The 13,204-nt window shown below is 37.2% G+C and overlaps 1 protein-coding gene across 7 annotated transcripts in view; it reads right to left on the bottom strand.

Moving 5' to 3' along the window:
* LOC147584782 (uncharacterized) overlaps positions 1 to 13,204 on the bottom strand; it is a 475,011-nt gene that overhangs the window by 55,973 nt on the left and 405,834 nt on the right. The window lies entirely within an intron of this gene.

The following is a 13,204-nucleotide window of genomic DNA, read 5'->3' as shown; positions in this document are numbered from 1 at the left end:
AGAACTCAATCACCTCTGTCATAAGATGTTCATTACATCTGAATTTTTATTTTTGCTTTCTTGGCAATTTATAATCCCTCTTAACATTGGCTCTGAGGAAGACGTGGAGAGCTTCCAGGCCTGTAAAAAGACTTAGGTGTCTTTCTGGACAGCTCAATGAAGATGTATTCTCAATACACAGTGGTAATCAAAAAAAAAAAAAAAAAAAAAAACAAGTCAGAAATAGAATTTGAAAAAATACGGAATATATTATTATTCTATTTCATAAATCATCCATGATTTACCTTTATCACTCAGGGCCATCTTCCCTCAAAAGGGAAAACAATTCCACAAAAGAGCGATAAAAAGGAAGCAAGGCAGAATGAGCAGTTTCGCATACAGAGGGATTAAAAAGTCTAGGACTTTCTTTTTGGAAAAGGAGGATAATACTTAAGAATAATTAGAGAAACCTGAAATAATGTTCAGAGATGTAACAAAGTGAATTAAAACAAACAAAAGAATGAATGATTGCCATGCTATGCAAACACCAATTCACTTTAATCAAAACATACATACGCACAATTACAATAATTCAGAATTTTTAACTCAATTTTTATCAACTTACCTGGGTTATTATAGTATTTATTTAAATGGAATTAAAAGCAATGATCTTTGGTATAAAATTCCAGGTCCTAAATGACTAGCAAAACAAATTGGTTTCTGACTTCTTCCGTCCTAGAAAACTATCAACCTCTAATTTAAATGTTATCAGCTATACTTTAATACATGATACAAATAGATCAAACTAAGCAGTTTTAAGTGAAATATGGTCCCACATAAACAAAGGACCACCATGAAAATGTCATTTTCCTGGAGGACAACCCAGTACATAAAATGAAATCTGAAAATCATACGACAAAAAAAGAAGCTTTGTTAAAACAACACTCTCTGGGAAACACTTAATAAAGATGATTAACTCCCTACTTAGAACAACTGAAGGATGAAAGCTTTGGCACATTTATGAGAGCAATGATGAGTGGCCTCATATAAATGGAGTACACACAGCAGAGTGTATAATGCACCCTTCCCTATTTTTACATTCCACTTGGTCTATAAATGAGTTGAGAACAAACTACATGTGTTACAGACACAAAGATTAAAAAATTAAAACGGAGTCTCTACTAGAAATGCCCCAGCAACAGACAATCACCCTCACTTCTATGCTTTAAAAGCAAGCTGAAAAATTCTTGGAGGCGGAGAAGTATTGTGAGGTCTCCACAATGGTGAAGGCTCACCATTTAGCTCTGTAGAACTCTACAGAGCCAGCGGACGAGGGGAAAACCCGATTCCAGGGAACACTGGTTCCGGAAGTGCCATCCACATCCCACAAGCCTATGTCCTCTAAAATGCCAGCACTACTCAGACAGAAATTAATTTTCCTATTTCTACAATTCTCTTAATCCCTAGATTGCATGCCTAGCAACTGACAGGGAGCCTAATAAGCGCATAAGATAGTACAGTGATTAGCACACTGGCTTTAGCATTAAATGGACCCGGTATGATCACGTCACTTGCCACTTGCCACTTTCCAGCATCAAACCTTGCACGGGTTCCTCAACTTCTCTGAGTTTGTTTCCTCATTCATACAGTGAAGGCAACGACGGGCCTATCCTATAGGCCTTCTGGGGGCCGGGGGGTGGTTTCACATGAAGGCAAAGTGCTTAAAACAGTGCCTCACGAATGGCAAGGTGTTAATAATGTTGGCTATTTTCATAGAAAACTATAGTCACGACCTACATTATCTGAGAACATAGGCACATACAAACTGCACAAATCTTCCTGAAAAGCAATTTGACAATGTGCCTCGAAAGTCTTAAAAGTGTCAGTACAATTTGTGGGAGAAATCTCACTTTTAGGAATACAGCCTAAGGAAACAGAGACTCACATGCATAGGAATGCTCACTGCATTGATGTTTTTCAATTTGAACTTCTAATTTACAGATAATTGTACATTCGCAGCAGTTGTATAAAATAATACAGGAGATCCTGTATACCTTTTATCCAACTTCCCCTGATGTTTACATCTTACAAAGTATAATACAGTATCACAACCAGGATATTAACATTGATACAGTCAAGATGCTGATTTTTTTAAAAAATATAATAAGGACATTAACTCCATGCCATCACCACAAGGAACTCCAAGTTACCCTTTATGGCCATATCATGTCCTTCCTACTCTCTCCACCTCCTCCTCCTTAACTCCTGGCAATCACTAATATGTTCTCAATTTATATAATATTGTTATTTCAAGAATGATACATAAATGGAATCATATAGTATGAAATCTTTGAGATTGGCTTTTTCCACTCAGCGTAACTCCCTGGGGATTCATCCAAGTTGCATGTCTCAATAGTTCATTCCTTTCTATTCCTGAGTAGTAGCCCCTGGCATAGATGTACCATGGTTTGTTTAACCATGTACCCATGGAAGGATATCTAGGTTGTTTCCACAGTTTATGTCTTTTAATGAATAAAGTTGCCAAGAACATTTATGTACAGGTTTTTCTGTGAATGTAAGTTTTTATTTCTCTGGGAGGAATACCCAAGAGTTCAATTGCAGAGTAGCTACATACTTAGTTTATTTAGAAGCTGCCAGGGGCGTCTGGGTGGTTCGCTTAAGCATCCAACTCTTGATTTCAGCTCAGGTCATGATCTCACAGTTTGTGAGTCTGAGCCCTGTGTTGGGTTCTGCACTGACAAGCACAGAGCGTGCTTGGGATTCTCTCTCTCCCTCTCTCTCCCTCTTTCTGCCCCTCTCTGGCTCTCCCCTTCTCACAAAATAAATAAATAAACATTAAAAAAAAAAGAAGAAGCTGCCAAATGTTTTCCAGAGTGCCTGCACCATTCGGCACACCCACCACCAATGTATGGGTAATCCACTGCATTATTTTAAACACCGAAAACAGTAAACCACATCTAGTGGCAACAACAAATAATGCTACAGTCTCAGGATGGACTAATATTAAGGTATTTAAAAATGCTACTTAAATACATTTAATACACTTATAAAATCCCACTTAATGCAATTTAAAAATTCAAATATAAGTAGGAATAAGTACAGTTTACTCTTACATGGCATGGGTGTAAAATATGCAGATTATTCCCGTAAATATAGAGCAGTACTGTAAATGCAGTTTTTCTTCCTTATGATTTTCTAAATAACATTTTCTTCCCTCTAGCTTACTTTATTGTAACAATACAGTCTATAATACATATAACATACAAAATATGTGTTAATCAACTGTTTATGTTATTGTTAAGGCTGCTAATCAGTGGTAGGGTATTAATAGCTAAGTTTTGGGGGAGTCAAAAGTTATATGCAGGTTTTCAATTGCACAGGGGTCAGCTCCCCTAACCCATTTTGGCAAGGGTCAACTGTATAACCATATAAATATGTATTACGTATATATGTACACATGTACACAGACACAGACATAATTGGAAAACTGGTGAAATAAAACTCTGAGAAACATAAATTAAAAATCTGGATTTTTTAATTCTTGTTTTCTGAATTTTCTAAGTCAGCTATGTGCTTTTATAATTTAAAACTGTTTCTTTTAATTAATTAATGATCTTCCCACCAAATCAACATCTCTTTTTTAAAAAAAAAAATGATACATATGAATGTATCATTATTTATTCAACTTATGATCTAATTATACACATTGATGAGCTTTCCAGCTTTTTGACCCTCAAACAATGGTATACGAATCCTTGATTATATAGCCTTATACTCTGATGACTTTATTTCTATGGGAGAAATGCTTAAAGGCAGAACTGATAGGTCAAAGAATATTATTTTTACTTTAATCTGCCAGATCACTTTCCCAAAAGAGAACATTTCATATTCTCGAGAGCAATTTATGAGAACTACTTCCCCACATACTTTTTCCTCTAGATGTTATAAATTTTGGACATTTTTGCCAAATGCAAAATGCAAAATGCCAGATGCATGAAAATGACATCTTGCTGTCGCTTTGATTGGTATTTCCCTCATGTGTGATCTTTGCATCTTTTCATTTGTTTGTTGCCCATCTGATTTCCTCTTCCATCTAACCTGTTGATATACTTTGTCCAGTTTAAAGCAGGGTTATTTAGTTTTTCCTTATCAGTTTGTAGGATGTTTTAATATAATACGGACATTAACCCCTTGACCATTACATGTATCACACATATTTTCTCCCTATATGATTTGTTTTCCACTTTGTCTACTGCTTTTTTCCAAGCAAAAGTCTTTATTCAATAGTCAAATTTGTCAATCTTTTGGACTTCTGGATTTCTTATGTTGTTTAGAAGTCCTCCCAACCCACATGCACACACACCCAAGGTTATACAAAGGGTGTCCTAAGTTGCCTTCTAATATTGTAAATATTTTATAGTTAATTACTTAAATTTACTTTTATTTTTATATAATAGTCTGTATACACAGTACATGGTAAGCATCTACATAGATGGGAGGGGAGGGGATTATTTTCTTACCAATTTAAAAGGTCAAATTCCCATATGAACTTAGAATTATTCCTGAATTCACTATTAGGATTTATTTTATATATCTATTTTGTGATGCTGATACCACACAATTTTTAAAAACAGTTTTATAATAGATTTTAATATCTGATAAAGCAATTTTCAAAACTGCCTTCATGTTTCAAGCACACGTATTCTCTTACATGAAATTTAAATTTAGTTATATCCATGATATATTAGGTAAAAAAATGTCATGCTGCTGAACAGCATATATTATATGATTTTATGGTCTAATAAACAGAAAACACTGGAGGCAGAGGAAAGGGAATGGAGGGATGGTGTGCATATGTGTGTTTGAATTAGTTTTTACCAACATAAAGAAAGGTCCAGAAAAAAGATCACAAAACCAAGCTGTCAACATTGGTTACCACAGAAGGATAGGATTAGGAGGTGTGGAGATTGGCCTTCTCATCCCCACTCCACCCAGTTGTTGGGTCGCCTTGTGGTTTGGCTTTTTGCAAGAATGCTAGTTTGAAAGAAAAACCCAATTAAATATTTCAAATAAATAAAATATAGTTACATTATTAGACCTGGAAGAGACCTCAGAATTTATTTCTTCCAACTCTTACCCAAATAGGAGTCTCTCTGGCAATATCTCTGCCAGATGGTCCTCCAGACTGTTTAAAAATGTCCAGAGATGCAGAGTTCTCTTATTTTTGCTCAGCTGCCTGCTCTATCATTGGAGAGCTGTAATTGTTGGAAGGCTCTTTCCTACCTTTATTCAAAATGTGTCAGTTCCTAATAACCACTCAGGTCTGTCTTCTGAAGCAAAATAGTATGAAGAAGACTTTTGCTTTGTTTAATTGTGCAACCCACTATGAACTTGGTCAATCCTTCAACTATGTTGACAGGTGTTGCTATACATGTTTTTAAAGTGTATCATGTACTAAGAACTGTGTCGTTAAGCATTTTACGTGGATTTACTTAATTCTCACAATAGCCTAATGATGTGAGCTAGTAAATGATGATACCAAGACTCAAACCTAAGTCTGGGGATCTAGGGAAGATGGAAGAGTAGAAGGACCCAAAACTCACCTTGCCCCATAGATACAACTAGATAATACTTCTATCAGTGTACATAACCCAGAGAACAACCCACAGACTGGCACAACAAACTCCACAACTAAATGCAGAGAAGAGGCCACATCAAGTAGGGTAGGAAGGGCAGAGACATAGTGAGGAGCTAAATCCTGCAGGTCTGCCCCCACCCCCACCCCCCATCAGAGGAAGAGAGGGAGCCAGGGATGCAGAGAAGTAAGAGAAATAGAATCACACCAGGGAATTTGCACAGGGAGGCTTTGAAAATCAGAGGGACTGAATTTTATGAGTTCAGCAGGACTTAAAGCCTGGTACTTTAAAAATCAGCAGCTTGGCTCTGGGAGGGCAATAGGAAGCTCAGCCCCCACCCTTAAAGAAACAGTACAAGAAACAACCAGGGAGATAACAGCTTAAAAACAGTAGTTTGAAAAATTCCTGGGGCATACAGGAGATACAGTTAATTACTAATCTCAGAGTTCACTGAGGGACTAGTCTAGGAACAAAGGAGCTGGCAGTCACCACTTCCCTCCCCCAGCCCCCAGCATAATCACACAGGAACCTGCTCTAACAAGGGTGGCTCAGGCATTCACTACCTAACTTAACATACACCGCACTCTGCCCCTCCAGCTTGGCCTCTTTGCTTGCCTCCCAGTGCTGCAGGCCCCCTCCCCCAGAAGACCCAGCACAAACTTTCCAATACTGTGACTCCTGACCCCTGTGGAAGACACGCATACCTTGTTAAAACTGCACCTCCTGGCTGCCTGTGCTGTGTACAACAGCCCCAACTGCCTGGGTCTCTACAGAGGCTGTGTGTCCCCCGTGGAAGAGGACAGGCACCGCCTTGTCAAAAGTGAAAGCCCATCCCACTACTTTTAAGAACAAGAGAGGGGCGCCTGGGTGGCGCAGTCGGTTAAGCGTCCGACTTCAGCCAGGTCACAATCTCGCAGTCCGTGAGTTCGAGCCCCGCGTCAGGCTCTGGGCTGATGGCTCGGAGCCTGGAGCCTGTTTCCGATTCTGTGTCTCCCTCTCTCTCTGCCCCTCCCCCGTTCATGCTCTGTCTCTCTCTGTCCCAAAAATATAAATAAATGTTGAAAAAAAAAAATTAAAAAAAAAAAGAACAAGAGACTAGCTGAATTTCCTAACACAGAGAAACAGACACAGAGAGTTAGGCAAAATAAGGAGATGGAGGAATATGTCCCAAATCAAACAACAAGACAAATCACAGCAAGAGACCTGACTGAAACAGAGATAAGCAATATGCCTGATGAAGATTTTAAAGTAATGATCATTAAGATACTTACTAGATTTGAGAAAAGAGTGGAGAACATCAGTGAGACCCTTAACACAGAGATTAAAAAAAGAACCAGTCAGAAATGAAGAACATAATTATTAAAATTAAAAATACGTCTGATGGAATAAACAGCAGGCTAGAAGAAGAAGAGGAATAAATCAATGACCTTGAAGACAGAGAAATGGAAAGTAATCAAGTTGAGCAAGTGAAAAAAAAAAAAAAAGAAAAGGAATTACACAAAATGAAAACAGACTTACTGAATTCAAGCATAATAACATTCACATTATAGGGATCCCAGAAGAAGAAGAAGAGAGAGAAAATGAGCCCGAAAATTTATTTGAAGAAATAATAGCTGAAAACTCCCAAATCTGGGGAAAGAAACACATATCCAGACCCAGGAGGGACAGAGATCTCAGAACAAAATTGACCCAAAGACATCCATGCCAAGACACATAAAATTAAAAAGGCAAAAAGTAGTGATAAAGAAAATTTTTTTTAAGTAGCAAGGGAAAAGAAGACAATTGCATACAAGGGAAACCCCATAAGGCTCTCAGAAGAGTTTTCAGCAGAAACTTTGCAAGTCAGAAGGGATTAGCATAATATATCCAAAGTGCCAAAAGTGAAAAGTCTGCAGCCAAGAATACTCTATCCAAGAAGCCAATCATTTAGAGTAGAAGAAGTGATAAAGAGTTTCTCAAACAAACAAAAACTAAAGAAGTTCATGACCACTAAACTAGGCCTACAAGAAACATTAGAGACTCTTTCAGTGGAAAGGGAAGACCATAAATGAGAGTATGAAAAGTAAGAAACACAAAAGCAGTAAAAATAAGTATATTTGTGAAAATCAGTCAAGGGATTCACACACACAAAAAAAAGGATATAAAATATGACAACATATATCTAAAATATGGAGGGGAAAGAGGAGTAAGAATGGGTTCAAACTTAAGCAACCATCAACTTCATGTAGATGGCTATATGCAGAAGCTGTTACACACAAACCTAAGGGTAACCACAAGTCAAAAATGAGTAATAGGGGGCAATTTGGTGGCTCAGTCAGTTAAGCATCCTGGTTCCAGCTCAGGTCATGATCTCATGATTCATGAGTTTGAGCCCTGCATCAGGCTCTGCAGGGTGGAACTTGCTTGGGATTCTCTCTCTCCCTCTCTCTCTTTGCCCCTCCCTGACTCATGCATGCCCTCTCTCTCTCTCTCTCTCTCTCTCTCTCTCTCTCTCAAAATAAATAAACTTTTAAAAAAATTGTCTGAAAAGAAAAACAAAAATGGTAATAGATACACAAAGAAGAAAGAGAAAGCAATCCAAGTATATCAGTAAAGAAAACCAACAGACCATGAAAGAGAGCAGGAGAAGAAAAGATTGGAGAAAAACTACAAAAACAATCACAAAACTAGTAACAAAATGTCAATAAATACATGCCTATGAGTAATTTACAATTTCACCAAAAATAATAAAATACCTAAGGATAAATTTAACCAAGGAGGTGAAAGACCTGCACTCTGAAAACTATAAAACATTGAAGAAAGAAATTGAAAATGACACAAATGGAAAGACATTCCATGCTCATGGATTTGAAGAACAAATTTTGTTAAAAAAATCTATGTTACCCAGAGCAAACAATCCTGAAATTTGCATAGAACCACAAAAGACACCCAATTGCCAAAGCAATCTTGAAAAAGGAAAACAAAACTGAAGTAATCACAATTCCAGACTTCAAGTTATGTTATAAAGCTGTAGTAATCCAAACGGTATGGTACTGGCACAAAAATAGACACATACATCAATAGAACAGAATGGAGAGCCCAGAAATAAACCCAGAAATAAACTCATAACAATAAGGGCAATTAAGGAGGAAAGAATATGCAATGAAAAAAAGTCTCTTCAACCAATGGTGCTGGGAAAACTGGACAGGTACATGCAAAAGAACAAAACTGGACCACTTTCTTACACTATACACAAAAACAAACTCAAAATGTGAGACTTGAAACCATAAAAATATTACAGGACAGCATAGGAAGTAATTTCTCTGACATCAGCCTTAACTTTTCTAGATATATCTCCTGGGGCAAGAGAAATAAAAGCAAAAATAAGCTATTGGGACTACATCAAAATAAAAAGCTTCTGCATACTGAAGGCAACAAGCAACAAAACTAAAATACAACCTACTTAATGGGAAAAGATATTTGCAAATGACATATCTGATAAGGGGTTAGTATCCAAAATATATAAAGAACTCAAAAAACTCAATACCCAAAAAAGAAATAATCCAATTATAAATGATCAGAAGACATGAGTAGACATTTCTCCAAAGAAGACATCCAGATGGCCAACAGACACACGAAAAGATGCTCAATATCATTCATCATCAGAGAAATGTAAACCAAAACTACAATGAGATATCACCTCACACCTGTTAGAATGGCTAAAATCAGAAACGCAAGAAAGAACAACCATTGGCAAGGATATGGAGATAAAAGAACCCTTGAGCACTGTTGGTGGAAATGTAAACTGGTGCAGTCACTGTGGGAAAAAGTATGAAGTTTCCTCACAAAGTTAAAAATACAGTAAAACCTTGGTTTGTCAGCATAATTCATTCTGAAAACATGCTTGTAATCCAAAGCACTCGTATATCAAGAACCATTGCTCAGTTGTGACATGTCACATGCTACTCATATTGCAAGACATTGCTCGTTTATCAAGTTAAAATTAGAAATGTTTGTTCATCGTGCAGAACACTCACAGAACTAGTGACTCACAATCCCAGGTTTTACCCTATGACCCAGTAATTGCACTACTGGGTATTTACCCAAACGATATATGAACACTAATTCAAATGGATACATTCACCCCTATGTTTATAACAGCATTATTTACAATAGCCAAGGTTAGGAGCAGCCCAATGTCCATCAACTGATGAATGGATAAAGAAGATGTGGTAGATACATATGCGATAGACTGTTATTCAGTCATAAAAAAGAATGAAATCTTGCCATTTGCAACAACACGGATGGAGCTAGAGAATATAATGCTAAGCGAAATAAGTCAGAGAAAGACATTTCCCTCATGTGTGTAATTTAAGAAACAAAGCAAATGAGCAAAGAAAAAAAGAGAGTGAAAGAGAGAGAGACAAATGAAGAAACAGACTCTGAACTGTAGAGAACAAACTGATGGTTACAGAGTGGGGAGGATGGAGGGACGGACACAATAGGTGATAGGGATTAAGGAACGCACTGTGATGAGCACAAGGTGATTTATGGAAGTGTTGAATTACTATACTGTACACCTGAAACTAATAAAACACTGTAGCTTAACTGAAATTAAAATTTAAAAATTAATTAAAAAAATCTAAGTCTGGCTGGCTCCAAAGACTATAATCTAACTACTGCATTGCATTACACTTCACTGCCCCTCTGTGATAATATTATGGGTTTTTTTTTTTCTAGCACGAACAAGGCCGCAATGAAAATCCTTGGGCATGTGTCCTTGGTACATGTCCCTGAGGTGAAAATCCAGTTCACAAGATATGTATGCCATCAGTTCTATAAGATACTACAAAATTGGCCTTACAATGTTGCTGGCCAACTTATACTTTTAATCTTAACTTTCTATGGGTAGTTGAATAATATCCACAAGGATATCCAGATTCTAATCCCTAGAACCTGTAAATATTAGTTTTATGGCAAAAGGGGCTTTGCAGAAGAGATTAAGGTACAGAGAGGTTGAAGGAAATTTGACTAAAGCAATTTAAAAAAAATCAATGTGATGATGGAAGCAGAGAGAGAAGAGATGATTCAGTTTGAGGGAGTAGTCACAGGCAAGCAAGGAATACAGGCGATTTCCAAGAAGCTGGAAAAGGCACGGAAATAGATTGTCCTCTAGAGTCTCCAGAAGGAACCAGACCTGACAACACCTTGGTTTTAGCCCTTTAAAACTATTTTTGGATTTCTGACCTCCAGAACTATAGGAGATTAAATTTATTTTGATTATGCCACAAAGTTTGCAATAATTTGTTGTAGCAGCCACAGGAAACTGATATAATTTCTAAGGCAGTTTTTAAAAAATCATAAATGTGCTGAATTGTATTTATTCATTTTTTCTATGCATATTTCATCTTCTTGGTTAATATTCTGAATTACACTGATGACACTGATGGATTTTCAATATCAAATAATCCTTACATCTCTGGGAAAAAATCATACCTGGTCACGATGTATTTTTAAAATACATTGTTGAATTCCATTTGCTAATGTTTTCCTTAAAATTTTTGTACCAAGTAAAAATCTCTTCTCGTTTTCTTCTACATCTTTTTTTAAACTTACTTACTTTGAGAGTACAAGCAGAAGCAGGAGAGAGAGTCAGAGAATCCCAAGCAGGCTCCGCCCTGTCAGTGCAGAGCCCAACCTGGGGCTCAATCACCCCCAACTGTGAGATCATGACCTGAGCTGAAACCAAAAGTCAGATGCTTAAATGACTGAGCCACCCAGGCGCCCCTTGTTTTCTTATTTATACTAACATTTCTTATTATACTAACATTGTCTGGTTGCACTGAGATTACTGGCCCAGTAAACCCTCTAGCACGTCCTCTCACGACATTTCAACTTTTTTCTCCCAGAGTCTTTTCCTAATAAACTGTTGTCATTTAAGTATCCCCTCCTCTTGTATTGAGATAATTAATTTTTTTAAATGCAGTGTGTCCATCCTTTCATTTAGTAAAAATTAATTAACTACCAAGGTGCCTGGCTAACTCAATCAGAGGAACATGCAACCCTTTATCTCTGGGTTGTGAGTTTGAGCACCATGTTAGATGTAGAGATTACTAAAATAATAATAATAAGTGAGTAAGTAAGTACCTTTTGAGTACTTAATTTAAAATGTAAACACATAATCCACTCCCTCAAATAACGTGCTGTCTGATGAAGAGAAAGACATATAAGGAGAGACTAATGGAATAAAGCTATTTCTTTAACAAAATATAGAAGAAACATCAAGAACAAAGGAGAACCGATAACCATGCAAGGTACATATCCTCTGCCTGGCCACAATTTCTGTCCCTTTCATAGTTCCAACTCACACTCCTCTGCAGAAACTGTCGTTGGTCCTCTTTAAGATTGATTCCATCAGCCACATTTCCACTAGACAATCTCCTAATTTCAGGCAGTCTGCTCCATCTTCCTTCATGACTACAGCACCTGGTCAGTTGTTCAGAAGGACTTCCCTGCCACCTTAAAAGTTTTCATCTTCAGAGGCACCTGGGTGGCTCAGTTGGTTAAGCGTCTGACTTCATCTCAGGTCATGGACTAGCAGTTCGTGAGCTCAAGCCCTGCCTTGGGCTCTGTGCTGACAGATTCTGTGTCTTTGGATTCTGTGTCTCCCTCTCACTCTGTTCCTCCCCTACTTGCTCTCCCTCTCTCTCTCAAAAATAAATAAAGACTAAAGAAGTTTTTGTTTTTTTTTTAAATAAAAAGTTTTCATCTTCAGCTCTCTCTTTTCCTTTCTAATCCCTAGAACTGGGTGCCTTCCCTCCCCATGGCCCTCAAACCCAGGTTCCTTCTACTATTCATCTTCTCAAATAAAAATGTCCTCAACTCACCATCTCGCCAAGAAAACTGCCCTCTACTCATTCCCTCAAATACAAGCTGCAAAACTGTAAGAATCAAAGCTGTAAGTTCATAAAGTTTTAAACTTTGTTGTAAGTTTACAGGACAGTAAATACACATAGCAAGGTCTCGGTAGTTGTTAATTGTTCAAGTGGTGTTTTCTGTTGTTATTCTTGTTGCTGTTGTTGTTACCATATCTTCCAGATTCATATTCCGCCCTGCACAGAGATGACTCTGAACCTCCACTCCCCCCATCCTACCCCCACTCAGGCTACTCTTAGAAAATCAACATGCTTGGTAGTTTCACTCATCCCACAGCCTTTTCTTTTCCCCATGACCACAACTTTTATCCTCTTGACCTTGTCATCTACAACACAAGTCCTGGCTCCTCCAGTACTAATGTTTTCAAAATTATGCTATAACTCTTTTAAGAAACTTAGACTTTTTGGAGGCAGTTTAGCATTATATATAGGAACATTTTAAATATATTTACCCACTCAAACTATTTCTAGGAAATCATCCTAAGAAAATAATTGGAAAGATTTAGACAAAAGAGATGTTCATGACAGCATTGTTTGTAAACTAAAAAAATAAAAACAGCCTATATCAATAAAGAAATGGCTAAACAAATTTCAATATGGCTGTGTTCTGGAATACCATACAGCCTTTAAAATTAGTGAAACAAATTCATATTT

This window comes from Puma concolor, chromosome A1, assembly GCF_028749965.1.
Source record: "Puma concolor isolate L17-30 chromosome A1, mPumCon1.1.hap2, whole genome shotgun sequence".
In the NCBI taxonomy this organism is placed as follows: Eukaryota; Metazoa; Chordata; class Mammalia; order Carnivora; family Felidae; genus Puma; species Puma concolor.
The sequence above is the reverse complement of the archived record's forward strand: the minus strand, read 5'-3'. Positions and strand labels throughout refer to the sequence as shown.